This window comes from Jaculus jaculus, chromosome 10 (assembly GCF_020740685.1).
Source record: "Jaculus jaculus isolate mJacJac1 chromosome 10, mJacJac1.mat.Y.cur, whole genome shotgun sequence".
Classification (NCBI taxonomy): Eukaryota; Metazoa; Chordata; class Mammalia; order Rodentia; family Dipodidae; genus Jaculus; species Jaculus jaculus.
The window spans coordinates 89,130,809-89,152,727 of record NC_059111.1 but is presented as its reverse complement, the minus strand read 5'-3'; positions in this window follow the sequence as shown (position 1 = coordinate 89,152,727).

Sequence of the window (21,919 nt, the reverse complement as noted above, 5' to 3'; positions counted from 1 at the left end):
ACCCAGGCCATAAGGCGTGTGTGTGTGTGTGTGTGTGTGTGTGTGTGTGTGTGTGTGTGGTGTAGTTTTTTGTTGTTGTTGGGTTTTTTTTTTGTTTTTTTTTTGAGGTAGGGTTTTGCTGTAGCCCAGGATGACTTGGAATTCACTATGTGATTTCAGAGTGGCCTCAAACTCACAGTGATCCTCCTACCTCTGCCTCCCAAATGCTGGGGCATTAAAGGTGTGTGCCACCATATCTGGCGTAGCTTAATTTATTTTTTATTTTTAAAATTTTTTCGTTTATTTATTTATTTGAGAGCAATGGACAGAGAGAGAAAGAGGCAGGTAGAGAGAGAAAGAGAATGGGCGCGCCAGGGCCTCCAGCCACTGCAAACAAACTCCAGACGCATGCACCCCTTGTGCACCTGGCTAACGTGGGTCCTGGGGAATCAAGCCTTGAACCGGGGTCCTTAGGCTTCACAGGCAAGCGCTTAACGGCTAAGCCATCTCTCCAGCCCATAACTTAATTTTTTAATGGCTATGTTTACCAACATTTTCATCAAATTCTTGGAAATTTAACAATGGTCTCTCTGAGCAGGTTTTGACATATGATTGGTCAGACCCTTGGATTTTACCCATAATCTTGTGCCCTGTTGCATTGATAAAGTGGAAGCCCCATGAAAATTCCTTTTCCTCTCATCTTTGGTTCTACACCCTGCACCTCCACTTCAGCCATGTTGCTTCCTTTGTCTTTTGTTGGCATAGAAAGACGCCCCCTAACACATACTCCCGCTTTAGATCAGGGCACCTGGTGCTGTGAATTCGGGCTCCACCTAATGTTTTTGAAACTTCAACTCAACTTTGATGGTATATGCCATGTAATGCCTCTAGCTCAGGTCCTGATAGAGTCCTCGTTCCCTCTGGAACCTCATGAACTGGGCCTCTGCTGGCCACGAGTCTCTCAGCATACTGGCCTGCCAAGCGCCCACCAGAATGGCTTGGTAAGCTCTGCTTACAGTATCCTAAAGCTTTTCTAGCTCGGAGTTACCAACTCTCCCACATTCCTCCCCCAACCCAATTCCAAACTCCTCAAAAACACATGACCGACGTTTATTACAGCAATGATCCTACCTCTCAGTACCAAATTTCTGTTCTGGATATCTTTTTCCATTTCTGGGACAAAATACTCGACAAAAGCAACTTGAGAAAGAAGGATTTCTTTTGGCTTATAGTTTGAGCAGGGAGGTTGGGGCCGCTGGTAGAGAGAGAGTGGAGAGAGAAAAAGAGATGAATGCTTACCCATCTAGCTGTCTCCTTTTATATAATCCAGGACCCCATTCCATGGCATGGTGTCCTCTACATTTAGGGTGGTTCTTCCCATATAGTTTAACCTAGTCTAGAAAATCCCTCACAGACACGCTCAGAGATTTGTTTCCATGGTGATTCTAAATCCTGTCAAGTGGATAAGTAAGGTTATTAATCCCTCCCTCAAGTCCTGTACCCGTTATAGTCAGTGCACATTCCCTTGTCCAGTCCTGGCAACCACGATTACTTTATTTCTTCTCCTTCCTTCTTCTCCTCTTCCTCCTCCTCCTCCTTCTGTTTTAGATTTTCAAGGTAGAGTCTCCCTGTAGCTCAGGCTGGCCTGGAATTCACCATGTAGTCTCAGGGTGGCCTCGAACTCATGGCGGCTGTCCTACTTCTGCCTCCCAAGGGCTGGAATTAAAGGCGTGCACCATCATACCATCATGCCTGGCTCCAGCTAATTTTTAAATAGATGTACAGATTCTGGGTAGTTTACATAAATGAAACCATCTATTATATGGATTTTTTTTGTGTGCCTGATTTCTTTCACTTAGCATGTGGTCTACGTTTCCGAGGTCCCCAGTCCTTGCCCTTGCTCTGAAAATCTCAAAAATACTGTTCCATTCCATCCCTGACCATTCTTCACAACCCTACCTGTTCAGAATGGCTTAACTCTTAGGTCTGAACCCTTCTTTCTCTCTCTGTCTCGCTCTTTTTTTTTTTTTTTTTTTAATATTTTTTGTTCATTATTTATTTATTTGAGAGCGACAGACACAGAGAGAAAGACAGATAGAGGGAGAGAATGGGCGCGCCAGGGCTCCAGCCACTGCAAACGTGCGCCCCCTTGCGCATCTGGCTAACATGGAACCTGGGGTCCTTAGGTTTCATAGGCGGGCGCTTAACCGCTAAGCCATCTCTCCAGCCCGTCTCGCTCTCTTTTTGAGGCAGGTTCTCACTCTCTTGCCCAGGGTGACCTGAATCTCATCCAGTTTGCTTCCCTGTTCGACCACAAACCCTAGTAGGGCAAGGACTTTTCACCCTGCTCACTCCTGTGTCCTTTAGTCTCGCCTAGGCTTGGTGCATAAAATCCTTCAGTAAGTGTGTGCTTCATGAAAAAAAAAAAGTGAATTAAAATTTATTGAGCTACCAGATGTGAAAGCACGTGCCTGGAATACTAGCAGATGGAGGCAGGGACAGCAGGATCAAGAGTTGGGGGCCACCCTGGGGTGCATAGAGACATCCAGTCTCAAAAACAAACCCAAGGTTAGAGAGGTGGCTCAGAGGTGAAAAACATTTGCTTGCAAAGCCTGCCAGCTCAGGTTCAATTCCCCTGTACCCACATAAAACCAGATGCACAAAGTGGTACATGCATCTGACACACCCATACATTCTCTCTCTCTCTCTCTGCTCTATAACACATAAATAGTTTTTTTTTTTTAAAAAAAGAAAAGAACGAACAAACTCAAAACAAGCAACCACAACAAAATGTATATTGATCATTGGATTGCGGGCAGAGTTCACGGGTAACTCAGAACAGGTGGCTCCAAACCTCTACGACATCAATTTGGAACTGGGGGCATCTAGTGAAGGGCTTTGGACAAAACCCTGTCTATCAGCCAAGAACCATGTAGGGTTCTTTTTTTTAATTTTCATACTTTTATTGGTGCTGAGGAACAGTACATAAACATTTCAACTGTACACAAGTCTTAACACACGTACCGAAAATCTAAAGACCATGTATCGTTTCTTTAGAAGCTATTCCAGTGACACCCAGCTTCAATCTTGGAGGCATTTTTCCTTAATAGGCTCTCGTGTGCAAACGTCTTCAAATGCTCACAGTCTTTACTCAACTCCCACTGGTTCACAATTTTAGTATCATATACACTGCAAATGTAAATTTTTCATCGTTTACAGTACGTTATCAAAATTATTAGGAACACTGGACTACCACAACTAGAGATGTCACAGAGGCACACAGTGCTGACAACAGGGCAGTGACCAAGGAGTGGTTTTTTGTCCCCCCCCCCCTTAGGAAACGGCTCTACTAAAAACACAGACTAGGAGTAATTGAAAATATTGAAGACAAATTAAATGCACAAATGTGACTCCAAATTGCCATTTAGTATGCTTTGTATTGTAGGATATAAAACTAACTCCCACCTATGGAATGTTGAGCTGACACCCAAGACAGTCAAAGCTTCCCATAATTCAATATTCCACTGTTTTCTGGTTGTACTCAAAAATAAACAACCAGCAAATGATTTCACCTCTTAAAAAAAAATCATTTACACTTAAAAAATGGGATGAGGTGGGATTCCCTCCTTTTTAAAAAATGTTTCCAGAGCTACTAAAAAACTTGCATTTACAAAATAGTTGATACAAAATATCCCTCTGGATTGTACAGGAAGGAGACTGGGATGCTGATGGACACGGTGGATGACTACTTAGCCTCGGGGTCTTCCTCTCCCGCTTCCTCGGAGGCTGGACTCTCCTCGCTCTTCGCCTCTCCGTTCCTCTCCGTTCTCGGCAGGTAGGTCTTCTTTAGTCTCTGATTTAGTCACTCCAGCCTGCTTGCTCTTTGCTCCCCTCTTCCCTTTTGCTTGCATTTTTTTTTTTTTTTTTTTTGCCTGAAGATTTATCCTTTCCCGCTGCTTTTCTTTTTACAACCTGGCCGCCCTGCGCTTGGGCTGGTCCTTCGCTGCGCCGAGCTCACCTTTCTCTTGGGCATCTTGGCGGCGCGCGCGGATGCTGCGGATCGAGGCGCGCGGGAACCTTTCCGCAGCTACGCTGCCTGCCCGCGGCAGCTGCCGCCGCTCCGCCTCCGGCACACCCCCTCCCCCCATGTAGGGTTCTTATAGAAAGGGGTTCCTGAGAGGCGGAACTTGAGGGTCCAGGCTAATCAGACGGTCCGTCCTTCCCTCCCCATCTCCAGCCCGGGGCGGAGAAGGAAGGGTCTCTCATGCGTCCGTGAAGGATGGGCCACAGCGTTGGGGTTCAGGAATGGCTGATCCCTCTTGCGCTCCTGCGGTGCCAGGATGCTTTCTGTCTTCCTACCCATGCTGGCGCTGCTGGAGCCTTGTGGTTGCCACCCAGGTGGACCTGGGGCCAGGCAGAAGGCTTCTTTCCAGAAGGTTCAGTGTGTAGAGTTCACGTGGACCTCGACTGTTGTCAGCTAGGTCTCTATCAGGTGATCACTGGGGAATGTCATAAGTTGGAAATGCTGTGCGCATAGTCCATACGCTGATGGTTGGGAGCGAGAAGCAGGGATGTGAAAGATCCGCATGTTTTTGTCTCTAATTCATTCATTTTTTTTTTAATTTATGTAGAGCAAGTGAGAGAGAGACAGAGAGAGAATTGTTGCTCCAGTGCCTCAGCCACTGAAATTGAACTTGAGACATAGTGGGCATGTGCAGGCAACCTTGCGCTTGCCTCACCTTTGTGCGTCTGGCTAATGTGGAATCTGGAGAGTAGAACATGGATCCTTACTTAGGCTTCACAGGTAAGCACCTTAACCACTAAGCCATCTCTTCAGCCCTGTAATTCACTCCTACAGCGTTAATGTCCACTCACCTATAATGGGCCAAGCTGGGTGTTATTGTCCTTGTTTTACAAAGAGGAAAGGGAGACTCCATACGTTTAAAATGGCCTCAGAACCGTGCAATGGTTTTCCTGTGGCAGAGAATCAAATTTTCTAGACTCTATGGCCATTCCACTGCATGCTGACATAACCCCCATCTCATATTGACTGGCAGAGGGGTTGTGAAGTCATACTTCAGGAAGGACGCTTGTCTCCCTGGTGGGGCAAAATAAGGAGATTTGGGAAGAAGTTCACATCGTAGGGATCGTCACACTCAGCCTTCATACTAAGGAGATTTAATTTTTAAAAATATTTTGTTTATTTGAGAGAGAGGGAGGGAGGGAGAGGCAGACAGTGACAGAGAGAGAGAAACCGCATGCCAGTGCCTCCAGCCACTGCAAACAAACTTCAGAAGCATGTGTCACCTTGTGCATCTGGCTTACGAGGGTCCTGGGGAATCAAACTTTGGTCCTTTGGCTTTGCAGGCAAGTGCCTTAACTGCTAAGCCATCTCTCCAGCCCCGTGTATCTTTTCTTTTTTTTTTTTTTCAATTTTTCGAGGTAGGGTCTCACTGTAGCTCAGGCTGACCTGGAATTCATATGTAGTCTCAGGGTGGCCTCGAACTCATGGTGATCCTCCTACCTCTGCCTCTTGAGTGCTGGGATTATTAAAGGCATGTGCCACCACGCCTGGCCCGCGTATCATTTTTTGTTTGTGTGCATAATGTGGATAATGTGGTGTGTATGTGTGGTGTGGTAACTCATACCCTTAGGGGTCTGGTTGCTAGCCTGATCTTGTTTTGAGTGGAAGTTTCTTATTCTGGAGCTTTGGCGGAGGTGGAGGGACGGTCAGGAGGGGAAAGATGATTCTTGGGTCTCTGCTTCCCTGTGAGACTGGAGTTACAGAAGCCCCAAGCTACATCCAGCTGTTCACTGGGATCTGGAGGTTCGAACTCTGGAAGTATCAGGCCCGGTCAGGCCCCTGTGCTTGTTCTGGCTGTGCACTTAGCCACTGAGCCCTCTCAGGCTCTCATGTGTCATCACCTTTAAGTGGAAGAGTGCCTCCGACAAATATGAATATCAGCAGATTCCCTAATGGTGCACGGGACTTATTCATGCCCAGTAAAATCTAGGCAGATAGACCAAAGAGGACAGTAATGGATTCAAACTAAGGAATCATGACCAGTTTTTTAAAGATTTTTTTAGACACAAATGTAAGGTAATATTTTTGTGGGCAAGACCTTCCAAATAGTCCCTTCAAATTTCAATGCTCAGTTTAAAAAAAAAATTGCTGGTTTGGGCTGGAGAGATAGCTCAGTGGTTAAAATGTTTGCCCATAAAGCCTAATGACCAGATTTCGGTTCTCCAGTACCCATGTAAAGCCAGATGCACAAAGTGCCACAAGCATCTGGAGGTTTTTTTTTTTGTTTGTTTGTTTGTTTTTTTGCAGCGCCTAGTGAGGCTGTAGTATGCCCATTCTCATTTTCTTTCCCTTTCCTGGGCATGGTGGTGCATGCCTTTAACTCCTGCACTCTCTCTCCCAATAAATAAATATTAAATATATATAAAATATATAATATATGTATAATATATAATATATATAAATATATAAAAAAATAAATAAAATATAATCAGCAATTAGGAGGCAGAGGTAGGAGGATGCTGTGACTTTGAGGCCAGTCTGAAACTACATCGTGAATTCCAGGTCAGCCTGGGCTAGAGTGAGCCCCTTCTTTGAAAAAAAAAAAAAATGCTGCTTTGCTCTGCTTTTATTCCTATTTTATTTATTTGTTTATTTGGTTTGGCTGCTGACAAGAACTTCAGAAATGAGTAAATGCGTGGAAAGCGGACATCTGTGTAAAGCGGACGTGAAAGGGCGAAGGAGGTACGCAGACACGCAGAAGGAGGAGGGTTACAGGCTTAGGGACCCGCCGCAGGTGACTCTCCCCTGGCGCGCAGGCTCCGCAGAAAGGTGGTCCCCGAAGCGTGGGTCCTGGTTGCGGGGTGCTGCCCGGGCCGCTTGGAGCCCTAGCTCGGCTCCTCCCCATCGTTCTGTCTGCTTTGCCGGGCTTTGTTGGTGACTCAGGGGCAGAAGAAATAAGAGAAACAGGGACAAAAAGCCAACAGACCACAAAAATCAACAATAAAAAGGAGTTTCGTGAACCATGCGATGGTCTTTTCAGCTCCCAGCGACACAGCGCGCAGTGCCTGTGATAACCCGGACGGGGGCGCGCCTGCCCAGGCGGTGGATGTGGATGGGGATGGAGATGGGGTGGGAGAGACCCCGAGGCTCCTGCACGGAATTAGAGGAGGGGCCTTCGGCACGAAAAAAGGGGGACCCGCAAGGGCACGTCCCGTCATGGTAAATTCTTGCCCCGAAGCTCCCCGGTTTCGGTTTCAAAGGAATTGGCGTGTGGTGTCTTCGCCAACTCGATCCTCCGCTCCTTCCCTGGGAGACTGGACGGGCAGCTGGGATGGTGTTGGGGCTCCCAGCAGGAAGATAACGTACGAGGGTACCCTCTACCCCGCCACGCACTGGCTGAGCCATGGAATTATCTTCTTCCTGGTTCCCAAAGCCACCCCAGATACCTCTTCCTGCCTCGGTCTCGTAGTGCGGGTGTGAGCCACCACTCCCTGCAAGAATCATTTTTATTGTTATTATTATTTATTTGTTTTTGGTTTTCCGAGGTAGGGTCTCGCTGTAGCTCAGGCTGACCTGGAATTCATTATGTAGTGTCAGAGTGGCCTTGAACTCATGGGTTTTAACCCTTTGGTCTCGTGCTGATCCATTGGTCCCCAGCTGGACCTGGCTTGACCACGGACTCCTCAAACAGCACTCAGGATAGTCATTGCCCACGGAACTAAACTGGTGCACAGAATTCAGCTTGCTTTCCAAACTCCTTACATTGGAGTGTGGACTCACAGGCAAATCATTGTGTCTACTGGATGACTTGATCCCTGTCCATCCACCTGATGCATTCATTTATGGAATTATACTTTATTTACTTATTTGAGAGAGAGAATGAGAACGGGCACACCAGGGCCTCTAGCTCCAGATGCATGCACCACCTTGTGCATCTGGCTTTACATAGGCACTGGGGAAATCGAACCTAGATCTTTTGGGGTCTTAACCACGAAGCCATCTCTCCGGCTCTGGAATTTTACAATAACAGATCTAGAAGAGACCAGGATGCGAATTTTTCTGGAGAGACACTGAAGACCCAGAGAAGTTAACACGTTTGCTCAGGGCAAGAAAATTGGGGATTAGAATCCCAGTACCTGGATCTGTGTGTGTGTGTGTGGGGGGGGAGGGAGTGGAGGCGGAGGGCGGGATGGGGCGCTGGACGGAAGTGAGGATGATAATTCTCCCGCACTCGTTTGCTCCTCTCCCGAAAAGTCCAGGGTGCGTGTCTTTCGCTGTGAGACTGGGAAACGGAGGCAGAGCGCGAACCGTCAGCTCCAGCCCGCAGCCTCAGGAGCTCTGCTGCTGCACAGGGCTACGGAGAAGGTGGAGTTCAAGTTCGCCCGCGTGGACCGGAGCGAGGCTGGGCCTCTGTCCAGCGCCGCCTGGCGGTGGAAGCCCGCAACGGGTTTCTGGGTCGCACAAGACTGAGTCACAAGGTTTTGAGCACGAATGAAAAGCCCAAGTGTGCATCAGGGACCAGCCGCATCATGTCAGGACCTCTCCTGCGCGGGTCTTGGGGGTCACCTGGCTTTTGTCTAGGTGATTTTTGGCCCCGAGTCTGCTTTTTATTACTTGGACCATTGGAGGGCTAGGTCAAGAAATAAGGGAGTCACAGAGACCCCGTCCCCCCATCCCCGCCTCACCACTGTTCCCTAAACACTTATGTTTAGCCTCATGGAAGAGTATATTATTTCAACAAATTAAGGAATGGGAACATGGAGCCACCTCGAACTCAACAGCAAGCACATGTCTAGGTATGTGAGGAACAGAGTAGCATACGCCCAGCTCTCACAAGTGGACCCACCTCTTCCCTTTCCCCTGACACACCTAAGCTGCCCTCAGCAGCATGGAAGCCGCAGCCCCTCAGACTCATCCTACCTCCCACTATTCTGATCTCAGGATAGCAGGTGATTGGCTTTTTGTATTTTATTTTATTTATTTGCAAGCAGAGAGAGAGAGAGAGAGAGGAGAGACAGAATGGGTGCACCTCCATCCACTGCAAATGAGCTCAAGACGCATGCACCACTTTGTACATTTGGCTTTATGTGGGTACTGGGGAATCGAACCTGGGTATTTTGGCTTTGCTAGCAAATGCCTTAACCATTAGGCCATCTCTCCAGCCCAAAATGCTTCTTCTTTATTTTAGTTATTTGAAAGACAGAGGGGGAGAGGCAACTAGACAATGGGAATATGCCACCTTGTGCATCTGGCTTACATGGTTACTGGTGAATTGAACCTGGATCCCAAGGCTTCATAGACAAACAACTTAACCACTAAGTCTCCCCAGCCCTCCCCCCCCTTTTTTTGGTTTTGTTTTTTGAGGTAAGGTCTTGTTCTAGCTTAGGCTGACCTGGAATTCACTAAGCAGTCTCAGTGTGGTCTCAGACTCACAGTGATCCTTCTACTTCTGCCTCCCCAGTGCTGGGATTAAAGGTGTGTGCCACCATGCCCAGCTAGCAGGTGATTTTATTGGGTGCCATCCTCCTCAATTTTTCAGGATACTGAAAATTTTCCCACTGGAAGGCTGGAAGGTTTTAGAAGCACCCAAACCCCAAAGGTCACCTTTGTGTTTCCCATAGTCCAGACAGAGGAAGCTCTCTGTGCTGCCGCCAGGCCACGAGCTTCTTTGTTTGCTTGGATGTGGATCCTAGCACAGCACCTGACACTCAAAATATATCTTATTTTCATTTATTTAAATTATTTATTTATTTAAGAGAGACAGAGAGAGAAAGAGGCAAGGGGGGGGGGGAGGGAGGGATAATGGGCATGCCAGGGCAACCAGTCACTGCAAACAAACTCCAGAAGCGTGCGCCCCCTCGTGCATCTGGGTCCTGGGGAATGGAACCTCGAACTGGGGTCCTTAGGCTTCACAGGCAAGTGCTTAACCGCTAAGCCATCTCTCCAGCCCATTTTCATTTATTTATAAGAGAGAGAGAGAGAAAGAGAGAGTGGGTACGCCAGGGCCTCTAGCCACTGCAAATGTACCCAGAAGCATGGGCCACCTTTTGCATCTGGCTTATGTGGTCTGGTAGTTTGAATAGATGGCCCCAATATATTCAGTGTTTTATTAGTTTGTAGTTTGCATCTGCAGCCACCTGGCTGGAGGCAGTGTCACTGGGCAGATCTTAAGGTGTGGTGGTGGGCTTCAGATTTCAACCTAAAGATATGCAAAGTGTGTCTATTAGAGTTCCTAAAGTGTGCTATGTGGCTTTTGGCTTTTGGTTTTTTGGCTTGTGCTTCTCTCTTTGCTTGGACCTGTGAAGGCAGGCCAGTTTCTTCTGCCATTATGGAACTTCCCATGGATCTGTAAGCTTCAATAAATATCCCGACCACCATAACTGTGCCTGGTCTGGAAGTTCATCTCAGCGAACCTGAAGCTGTCTGCTACAGAACTTGGTACCAAGGAGTGGGCTGAGATGTACCTGGCCATGTGGATGTTGGTCTTTTGAACCTTTGTTTTGGAGGAATGGGCATGGACTTGATGCTTGCAAATGAAGATGCCTTCTGGAGTGGTAAGCCAAGTTTTATAGACTCTTCTGATGAGAGTTTGAGAATGCTAAGTGCAGATAGCATTGAACTTGGCTTGGTTTATGAGCTTTCTAAGGGGAAGGAAAGACTGCAGAGGACTTTGTTGGAACTGGGATACTGACATAAGGGCTGGCTGCGTCCTGCTGCCCAGGCCCAGAGAGTTTGATCAAGGTTAAATTTGTAATGGACTGATGTGCATGGCTAGAGATATTAGACTGAAAGATTTAAGATTTTTTAAGCTGGAAAACCTCAAGCAAGTTAAAATTACCGGCACTGAGACTGGTTTTAGGTTACTCAGTCTGCTATTGTCAAACACATTAGCCATCTTAAGGAAGATGGTCCAATTGTTTTACCATGGAAAGGATGCCTGAGGGAAGACTATCATAGAAATGCAAACACTTTTGGAAAGAGTTGACTGGAGAAGGAACCTGCTTTTCAAGGTTATTATTTATTTTGTCTGTGAATTAAGATTATGACTGTGTCCTGCACACCTGGTATTGGTTTCAGAAGCATGAAAAATGCAAGGAATGGTCATGAATTGCACATGGTTCCTGGAGCTGCTGCTGAGATGTGGCATGAGGTAGAGCCTGATGCCCTGATAGGCTGAAAGAGCCTTTGGAAGATGGACTGTGGTTTGCATGAAGACCTGAAGATGTTTTGGATATTCCAGAACTATACAAGGGCTACCATAGTGTGCACTGTTGGCCTAGGATGGAAGTGTTCCCTGGTTACTCTGCCCAGCTGGAGGGGTGGACTTGAGTCTCTGGTTATACTGAACTTGAACTGCAGAAGTTTGATGTTTGTTTGATAGTGGTTGAGTTTGCATTGTTTTAGTCTCTCCTTGCCATGCATTGTACCAGTTGAAAATATTTACTCTGTGCCTTGAAAGTATTTAACTTGTTTGATTTTTACAGAACTTACTATCTTAAATTGGTCAAGACTGTGGGGACCTTTTTTTTTTTCCTTTTATTTATTTATTTTTAATTTTTTTTTTTTTTTTTTTTTTTTTGGTTTTTCGAGGTAGGGTCTCACTCTGGCTCAGGCTGACCTGGAATTCACTGTGTAGTCTCAGGGTGGCCTTGAACTCTCGGCGATCCTCCTACCTCTGCCTCCTGAGTGCTGGGATTAAAGGTGTGCGCCACCACGCCCAGCAAATTTTTTTTTTTAATTTTTATTAACATTTTCCATGATTATAAAATATATCACATGGTAATTCCCTCCCTCCCCACCCCCACACTTTCCCCTTTGAAATTCCATTCTCCATCATATTACCTCCCCATCACAATCACTGTACTTATGTATATACAATATCAACCTATTAAGTATCCTCCTCCCTTCCTTTCTCTTCCCTTTATGTCTCCTTTTTAACTTACTGGCCTCTGCTACTTAGTATTTTCATTTTCACGCAGAAGCCCAATCATCTGTAGCTAGTATCCACATATGAGAGAGAACATGTGGCACTTGGCTTTCTGGGCCTGGGTTACCTCACTTGGTATAATCCTTTCCAGGTCCATCCATTTTTCTGCAAATTTCATAATTTCATTTTTCTTTACTGCTGAGTAGAACTCCATTGTATAAATGTGCCACATCTTCATTATCCACTCATCAGTCGAGGGACATTTAGGCTGGTTCCATTTCCCAGCTATTATAAATTGAGCAGCAATAAACATGGTTGAGCACGTACTTCTAAGGAAATGAGATGAGTCCTTCGGATATATGCCTAGGAGTGTTATAGCTGGGTCATATGGTAGATCAATCTTTAGCTGTTTTAGGAACCTCCACACTGATTTCCACAATGGCTAGACCAGATTGCATTCCTACCAGCAGTGTAGAAGGGTTCCTCTTTTTCCACATCCCCGCCAACATTTATGATCATTTGTTTTCATGATGGTGGTCAATCTGACAGGAGTGAGATGGTATCTCAATGTAGTTTTAATCTGCATTTCCCTGATGGCTAGTGACGTAGAACATTTTTTTAGATGCTTATATGCCATTTGTATTTCTTCCTTTAAGAATGCTCTATTTAGCTCCATAGCCCATTTTTTGATTGGCTTGTTTGATTCCTTATTATTTAACTTTTTGAGTTCTTTGTATATCCTAGATATTAATCCTCTATCAGATATATAGCTGGTGAAGATTTTTTTGGGAACCTTTTTAATTGAACTGAGTACAATTTACAATGTGTGATAGTTATGAATCTATTGGGGGCCATGGGCGAAATGTGGTAGCTTGAATAGATGGCCCCCAATATATTCAGTGTTTTCTTACTTTGTAGTTTGCATCTGCAGCCACCTGGCTAGAGGCAGTGTTACTGGGTCGATCTTAAGGTGTGGTGGTGGGTTTCAGATTTCAATCTAAAGATATGCAAAGTGTGCCTAGCTAGAGTTCCTAAAGTGTGCTATGTGGCTTTTGGCTTTTGGTTTTTTGGCTTCTCTCTTTGCTTGGACCCATGAAGGCAGGCCAGTTTCTTCTGCCATTATGGAACTTCGCATGAATCTGTAAGCTTCAATAAATATCCCTTCCTCCATACCTTTGTCTGGTCTGAAATTTCATCTCAGCAAACCTGAAGCTATCTACTACACGTGGGTACTGGGGAATCTAACCTGGGTCCTTAGGCTTCGTAGGCAAGTGTCTTGACCTCTAAGCCCACATTTGATACTCAAAGAACCAACCAACCCCCAAGCCAGGTGTGGTGACGCACGCCTTTAATCCCAGCACTTGGGAGGCAGAGGTAGGAGGATCACTGTGAGTTTGAGGCCACCCTGAGACTACATAGCCTGAGCTACAGCAAGACCCTACTTCAAAAAACACAACAACCAAGCGCCACATGTTCTCTCTCATATGTGGATCCTAGCTACAGATGACTGGGCTTCTGCGTGAGAATGAAAATACTTAGTAGCAGAGGCCAATAAGTTAAAAAGGAGACATAAGGGAAGAGGAAGGAAGGGAGGAGGGTACTTAATAGGTTGATATTGTATATATGTAAGTACAATGATTGAGATGGGGAGGTAATATGATGGAGAATGGAATTTCAAAGGAGAAAGTGTGGGGGGGAATTAACATGGGATTTTTTTATAATCATGGAAAATGCTAATAAAAATTTTTTAAAAAGAGAAAAAAAAACCACAACAAAACAAACAACAACAACAAAAAGAACCAACCTCCCGTGTTGTAACCAGAAACCATAGATTGTTATAGGAAAGAATTTCAGTGGATAGGATATTTCTCGGTGAGTTGTTGGTCAGGGAGGCTCCTGATGCCACCCCAGAAAAAAAGCAATGTAGGCTATTGCCAATGCTTTTTTAAAATTTTTATTAACATTTTCCATGATTATAAAAAAAATCCCGCCGGGCGTGGTGGCGCACGCCTTTAATCCCAGCACTCGGGAGGCAGAGGTAGGAGGATTGCCATGAGTTCAAGGCCACCCTGAGACTACAGAGTTAATTCCAGGTCAGCCTGGACTAGAGTGAGACCCTGCCTCGAAAAACCAAAAAAAAAAAAAAAAAAAAAAAAATCCCATGGTAATTCCCTCCCCCCCCACTTTCCCCTTTGAAATTCCATTCTCCATCATATTACCTCCCCATTACAATCATTGTACTTACATATGTACAATATCAACCTATTAAGTATCCTCCTCCCTTCCTTTCTCTTCCCTTTATATCTCCTTTTTAACTTACTGGCCTTTGCTTCCAAGTATTTTCCTTCTCATGCAGAAGCCCAATCATCTGTAGCTAGGATCCACATATGAGAGAGAACATGTGGCACTTTTGCCAATGCTTTTGGTTGCCCACCAGAACTAGATAGTAATATCTTATTTCTAAAGACACCACATGCTTTGGCTGCAGGACACAGAAATCAAGCTGGAGTTGAGCCGGAAGCCTCCGTCCTGTTGACTAACTCATAGTGCTGGAAAGTGCTGTGAAGCCTGCGGGGGAGAAAAGTTGTCATGAACCTCAGCTAGCAGTGGACCCCGCGAGCTACATGGCTGGCTAGTCAGGCAAAACTTAACGGCTATGTGGAGGCAAGTCCGTTCTGAGGGAAACCACCTGCTCTCAGGTTGGATTCGAGGCCTGCTCTACAAGAGGAAATTCATTCCTGATACTGAAAACTAGTCACAAGCCTATGGCTGTGGAGGTTATAAGCTCTGGGTAGAGTGGGGGAGGTATTACTGTTGGGCTAAATGGATATATTATGCCCACTGAAGTTCTCTCTAAATATTTATATTTATGCTCATATATTAATGCTACTCTCACTTATGATTGGAGAAACTTTGTTCTTTCTTTTTTTTTTAGTGCAAGAGAGTGAGAGCAAGAGAGAGAATAGGTGCACCAGGGCCTCCAGCCACTGTAATCAAACTCCAGGCACGTGTGCCACCTTGTATGCATGTGTGACCTTACACACTTGTATCACTCTATGTGTCTGGCTAATGTAAGATCTGGAGTTGAACATGGGTCCTTAGGCTTTGCAGCCTAGTGTCTTAAGAGCTAAGCCATCTCTCCAGTCCAAGCTTCGTTTTTTATATTTCATTTATTTGAGAGAGAATGGGCACGCTAAGGCCTCCAGCAATGCAAATGAACTCCAGATGCACGTGCCACCTTGTGCATCTGGCCTACATGGATACTAGGGAATCGGGCCCGGGCCCTTAGGCTTTGCAGGCAAGTGCCTTAACCCCTAAGTTATCTCTATAGTCTGAGAAGCTTCTCTTTACAGATGGTAGTGACCACTGGGGAAGACTCAAAACTCACCAAAGTACTGAGAAGAAGTGACAGTGGAGTGTTCAGTACTAAGTGAGACAGCTCTATCACGCTTTCCAAGGCTCAGGGTCCACTGCAGAAGAGATGTGCAAAGAACATAAGAGCAAAAGGCTGTCTTCCAGACAAGTGTCCATTGCATTCATGACCTCACAATGCTCATGCTACCTACACAAGACTGTATAACATGAGGGGCAACAAAGATGACATCAAAACAGAAGAGGAGGGCTGGAGAGATGGCTTAGTGGTTAAGTGCTTGCCTGTGAAGCCTAAGGACCCCGGTTCGAGGCTTGATTCCCCAGGACCCACATTAGCCAGATGCACAAGGGGGCGCAGCGTCTGGAGTTCGTTTGCAGAGGCTGGAAGCCCTGGCGCGCCCATTCTCTCTCTCTCTCTGCCTCTTTCTCTCTCTGTCACTCTCAAATAAATAAACAAAAAATTTTAAAAAATAGAAGAGGCACAGACAAGTTTGGTAGAAGAAGGGGTTCAGTGGAGGGGATATACCGAAGGGGAGAAAAAGGAGAGGAATGACGAGGGTTGATTGCGTATAGCATGGAGGTTATTAATAATAAGTTTTATAAGGACCTATCCTAACTCTTCACAGATAATAATTTGAGCTGCTGACCCAGGACCTGCTGGGATTAGCCATTTATGCCCCCCCCCCCTTTACCCTCTGGCTGCCAGGGAAGAGCACAGGGGCCAGGGAAACCTCAGGATTCCTCTCGAAGCGCTTTTCATAAAACATGGGGCTCCAGAAAAGGATGGGGAATTAAACAGCCAGTGTGCATTTGGGTGAACACCTGGCCTGCCAGCTCCCCACTGTGTTTTCTAAAGGTGTCCAGGCAAACCTGGGTGGAGGGGCTTGGCACCTCCAGGATGCGGTGCCCCGCTCTCTGCTAGAGGCTCTTTCCTCCCACTGGGTGGCCCTTCCAGCCACAGCTGCCTGTCCTTCCTTCCGGGCTGGGGACGCATCTGCCCATGGCAGTGCCCAGATCACTCCTCATTTACCTTCCCCGCTGACTGCACAAGAACTGGGTAATTTCTTCAGCCTCCGCGCCAACCCCTGGGGGAAACCCAGTGGAATGTTCCCTGGGCCAGAGTCCCTCCCTGGCCAAGGAGATGGTGGCCGGGTGAGGTTCTAGGAAAGAGCGAGGCCAGAGTGTGTTCTTCGGAGAGCAGAGAGGCACCAAGGGATCTCAGAGCTTCCCAAACAGGGCAAGTGGAGAGAGACCGTGAGACGGAATGATGCAATATGACTGAACAGAGATGGAAGAAAGTTAGAGGCAGAGAGAGGAAGGGACAGCAGGAGAGCAGCCTCTTGCTGGAGAGTTTTGCTTCTTCCTATTTGCTTTTGAAGTTAGACTTCAAGCAGTACTAGGAGGGTGTAGTGGTTTGATTCAGGTGTTCCCGCACAAACTCTTGGGTTCTAAATGCTAGGTCCCCAGCTGGTGGCAATTTGGGACTTGGAGCTTCCTGGAGGCAGTGTATTATTGGGGGCCCACCTTATGGGTACTATAGCCAGTTTCCCCTTGCCAGTGTTTGGCATACTCTCCTGTTGCTGCTGCTCACCTGATGTCGGCCAGGAGGTGATGTGCAGCCTCTGCTCATGCCATCATTTTCCCCTGCCATCAAGGAGCTTCCCCTTGAATCTTAAGCCCAAATCAACCCTTTCCTCTCTAGCTGCTTTCGGTCGGGTGCTTTGTGTCAGCGATGAGAAGGTGGCTCTGCAATGGAGGGGCACGGCGGGAAAGAATCTGCGAAGGGAAAACCATCAGAGGCAGCTGGGCAGCCCTTGTCCCGAGTCCCATTTGGTGCCAGAGGAAGAGCACCAGGAGCATTGTGCACCTTGGGGGATGCGAACATGGGCTCATCAGGGAGGAGTTCTCTGGGCCACATGTCACAAAGACACAGTATCCTGTAGGGGCCGGGGGGGGGGGGCATGCTCCCTGGGCCATCTCGTTTCTTTTCCTTTCTTTTTTTGAGACTTAAAGTTACCTTATCAGATTAAGAGAGGGCAAGAGGAGTGTAGAGAGCTCTTGCCATGTGGAAGGCAGGAGGAGGTAGAGAGCCCACGTGGGAATAGGGGTCCCCTATCTCCTCATCTCAGTGCAGCGAGGCTGAGACAAGGCGGGGGGGGGGGTGTGGCTGAGCCACCTTTCTGCCTGCCTCCCTTTCTTTCCCTCCCTTCTCTCCCTTCCCTCCCTTCTCTCCCTCCCTCCCTCCCTCCCTCCCTCCCTCCCTCCCTTCCTTCCTTCCTTCCTTCCTTCCTTCCTTCCTTCCTTCCTTCCTTCCTTTCTTCTTTTTGAGATGCAGATAGAGAGAGAGAGAGAGGAAAAAAAAGAGAGAGGGAAAGATTGGCCACACTAGGACCTTCAGCCACTGCCAACAGAAGCATGAGCCACCTTGTGCATCTGGCTTATGTGGGAATTGAACCTGGGTCCTTTGGCCTTGGCAGGCAAGTGCCTTTAACCACTTAGCCATCTCTCCAGCCCTCTTTTCTGATTGATGGAGATCTCACTGTATTATTCAGGCTGGCCTTGAACTCTTGCACTCAAGCAACCCCCTGTCACAGCTTCCCAAGCCTACTGGCATGTGCCAACCGGGTCGTGTGTATTTTTGGTGCTTAGTGCAGAATTTAGTATATACAGTTGTTCCTCAGTAAACAATAGCTCTGGGCTGGGAGTGGGTTTGAATATTTTGTGTGTGGTCTTGGGCTTTCACAAGGCTAGGCGATTATCTTCGTGCTGCAAAAGAGAAAGCGCAGGTACAGAGGGTTTGGACACAACTGTTCAAGGTCAGAGGAGTTTAGAAGCGGCAGAGCTGGTTTGAAAGACTCTTCTGTTTACTGTGCTCTGTAGATTCTCGAGAGAGAATAAAAGGAAGAAAACTACGTAAGTCACAGAAGTGAAATACACGGTGCGCATCATTCAAGTTCAATTCCTCATTGAAGACATTGTTTTATTTTTCAGTGTGTGTGTGTGGGGGGGCTGCACACCTATGGAGTTCAGAGGACAACTTTCAGGAGTTGGATCTCTCCTTCCATCTCATTTGAGGTAGGCTCTTTTTTTCGTTGTCTACCGTCTCATTCCCTGCTGCATTTCACTAGGTTCACCAGTCTCCAGACTTCTAAATTTCCAGGAATTTCTCCTGCCTCTGCCTTCCTTCTCACTGCGGGTACACTGGGATAATGAAGCCTTCCACAACTGCTGACTTTTCCATGGGTCCAGACTGAGGCTTGTGTGGCAAGTGCAGTATTCACTGAGCCATCCTCCCCGGCTCCAATTCCTCACATTTATCAACTAAGGACTGAAAAGAGAAGGTACTTACCCAAGACCCTTGGCACTGGCTCACTGGCAGTGACAAAGCTAAGATTAAGACTCAAACCTCCTGGTAGTCAGTCTCAGGTGCCTATGACCCCTCTCCCCTCCCCTGCCTCCCCCTCCCCCCACACACTTGTCTTGAAAGGGAACAAGCAGTGCCTTCCAGTATTTGGAAACTGCTTTCAATAGCAGCCATGTTCCCTGGGCTTGGGAAACTGGTGTGAACTGGTCCTGGGCTGTTGCTCAGTAGCTCTCTACCCTCATGGTGAGGCTGGCTGTATCAGGCACACCCAAGTTCCTCAGGCCTTGGCAACCCAGTTCAGCAGGGAGATGTGAAAGCTAGAGGTTCCCTGGAGGCTGGTATAGGCAGTGTCCCTGAGGGTAGCTGCTAAGGCCAGCCCTCAGGAACCCGGGGCTCAGTCTGAAGCACTTGGGCCTCCAGGGGCCCAAGTCAGGGACATGCACTGTCCGGTGTGGACTTTCTGTGCTGGGATCGTTGCCTAAATTCTCAGTTCTTTGGTAACCTGAATGCTTAACATTTTCAGGGTAATATTTTTTTCCCAGGGCATTTGTTATGGATCACTAATGTCTGGTACATGAGATATCATTTTTGATTCAACATATTTAAACCTCATTTTTCCCCTAGACAAGACAAATTGAATTTGTAGCTTCCAATATGGCAAGCTTCTTTTCAACAAGATTGGTGCTGAGATGCACTGGGTTCCCAGGCTGCTGTCATCTGATTAGTTTTGGCATGCTTTTCCCTCTTTGAGGTATAGGGGAATAATTACAATTACTTTGACTGGGGAGAAGGTGTGATTGGGGTTTTCTCTTGGGTGGGTGGGTGGGGGGCGGCAAATCCTATCACATGGATGAGTTTCTGGCATCTCTGTTGCCTGGAGGACCCTTTCAAAATAGAAGCCTTGCAAAAGTGCAGAACCTGCTGGTCCACAGAGGCCTTCAACCTGGGTGAGGGAGGGCAGGGGCTTAGCAAAGCGAATTTTCCAGAGTGCTCTGGGAGCCAGGTCACCTTCTCTCTGGCTACCTGTGCTGAGTCCAGGGCTAACATACAGCGTCCTGCCTATGGCGCTGGAAGGGTGGAGGCAGCATCTACCTCTATGAGGGGTGCCAGTAACCTTGTGCCCTTCATTGTTCAAGACACAAGTGGAGTCAATGAGAAAAGACCACATGGAGGTTTCTAGAGTCATAGCAAAGAAAGAGTGGTCCTTCCTGGGTTCCAAGCCTTAGCGCCTCTTTTCACAGCAGGAGAGGTGCTTGAAATATTTTCTCTTCTGGTGACCACATCTCTTATTTTCTTTTTCTTCCTTTTATTGACTTGTTTTTCTTTTTTAAAAAATTTTTTGTTTATTTTTATTTGTTTATTTGAAAGCGACAGACAGAGGCAGAGTGAGAGGAAGAATGGGCGCACCAGGGCCTCCAGCCACTGCAAACAAACTCCAGATGCATGTGCCCCCTTGTGCATCTGGCTAACGTGGGCCCTGGGGAATCGAGACTTGAACCAGGGTCCTTAGGCTTCACAGGCAAGTGCTTAACCACTAAGCCATCTCTCCAGCCCTTGTTTTTCTTTTAAATTAATTTTTATTTTATGTTATACACAGAGAGAGACAGAGACAGAGAGAGAGAGAGAGACAGAGAGAGAAAGGATTGACCAGGGCCTCAGCCACTGAAATGGAACTCCAGACGCTTGCACCACCTAGTAGGTATGTGCAACCTTGCGCTTGCCTCACCTTTGTGCGTATGCCTTACGGGGGATCTGACGAGTCAAACATGGGTCCTTAGGCTTCACAGGCAAGGGTCTTAACCTCTAAGCCATCTTTCCAGCCCTTTAAAAAAAATATGTGTGTGTGGGTTGTATGCAGGTGTATGTTAAGTGGAGGGTAGTGGACCACCTTGGATGTCATTCCTCAGGAATGCCACCCTCCTGTTCTTTTTTTTCTTTTTTTAATTGGTTGATTTTTGAGACAAGGTCTCTTATTGGCTTAGAGCTCACCAATTAGGTTAGACTGGCTGGCCAGTGAGGCCCAGGAGATTTGCCTGACTCTCCCTCTTCCTCAGTGCTGGGGTTGTAAACACATACCACCATGCCCATGGAATCAAACTCAGGTCATGGTGCTTGCATAGCAGAGCTATCTCCTCAACCCCTCTTCTTTCATAGTGAGTAGATTTGTGAGTAGCAGCCCCGAGAGGCTTGCCAACTATCTCTCATTGAGCTGCTTATTAAAAAAACTTATTTATTTATTTATGGCTGGAGAGATGGCTTAGTGGTTAAGCGCTTGCCTGTGAAGCCTAAGGACCCCGGTTCGAGGCTCGGTTCCCCAGGTCCCACGTTAGCCAGATGCACAGGGGGGCGCACGCATCTGGAGTTCGTTTGCAGTGGCTGGAGGCCCTGGCGCGCCCATTCTCTCTATCTATCTGCCTCTTTCTCTCTCTGTCACTCTCAAATAAATAAAAATAAACAAAAAAAATTAAAAAAAAACTTATTTATTTATTTATGAGAGGCAGAAAGAGGGAGAGGGAAACAGAGGGAGAAGGAGAGAGGAAGAGGGAGGGAGAGAGAGAGGAAAAAAAAAGGGTGCATCAGGGCCTGAAGCCACTGCAAACAAATTCCAGATGCATGTGTCACCTTGTGCAGCTATAACATGAATACTGGGGAATTGAACCTGCGTGCTTAGGCTTTCATCCTTAGGCTTCAAAGGCAAAGGGCCTTAACAGCTAAGCCATCCCTTATTGAGCTTTTTGGTGTGGGGCTCAGCACAGGGGCCAAAGGCACGGGGGAGTCTTTGCAAGGCCAGCTTGTCATGTCAGCCTGGGCTCTTCTACTTGGGATTGAGATCTTTCCAACCTCGAGGCCTTAGCAGACTTGTCTCTTTTTTTTTAAAATTTTTTTTCTAGTGACAAATCCCAGCCCCACCCATGCCTCCCTGGCTTTTTCTCTACCTTTACAGGAGAGGGGGTGCTCGGGAGGGGCAAGGAGTAATGTAACAATCTCAGGTGTGCGCTCCTTGGCGCTGGCCCTGAGTCGTAAGCTGCAATCTGGACGATAGGTTGGCTCCATGGCTCGTGTCCTGCCTGGGGCTGAGCTCCACTGCTAGCTTGCAGAGCTGGGCTCTTCTTGTGGCTCTTGGCAGCTCGTTGTTTGGGGGTTTTGTCTTTATGAGCTACTGGAGATTGTACGCTACGATATGAAGTGGTGTTTGGGGGCCTGGGGTGATGGTTCAGTGGGTAAAATGCATGCCATTCAGGAATGAGAAGCG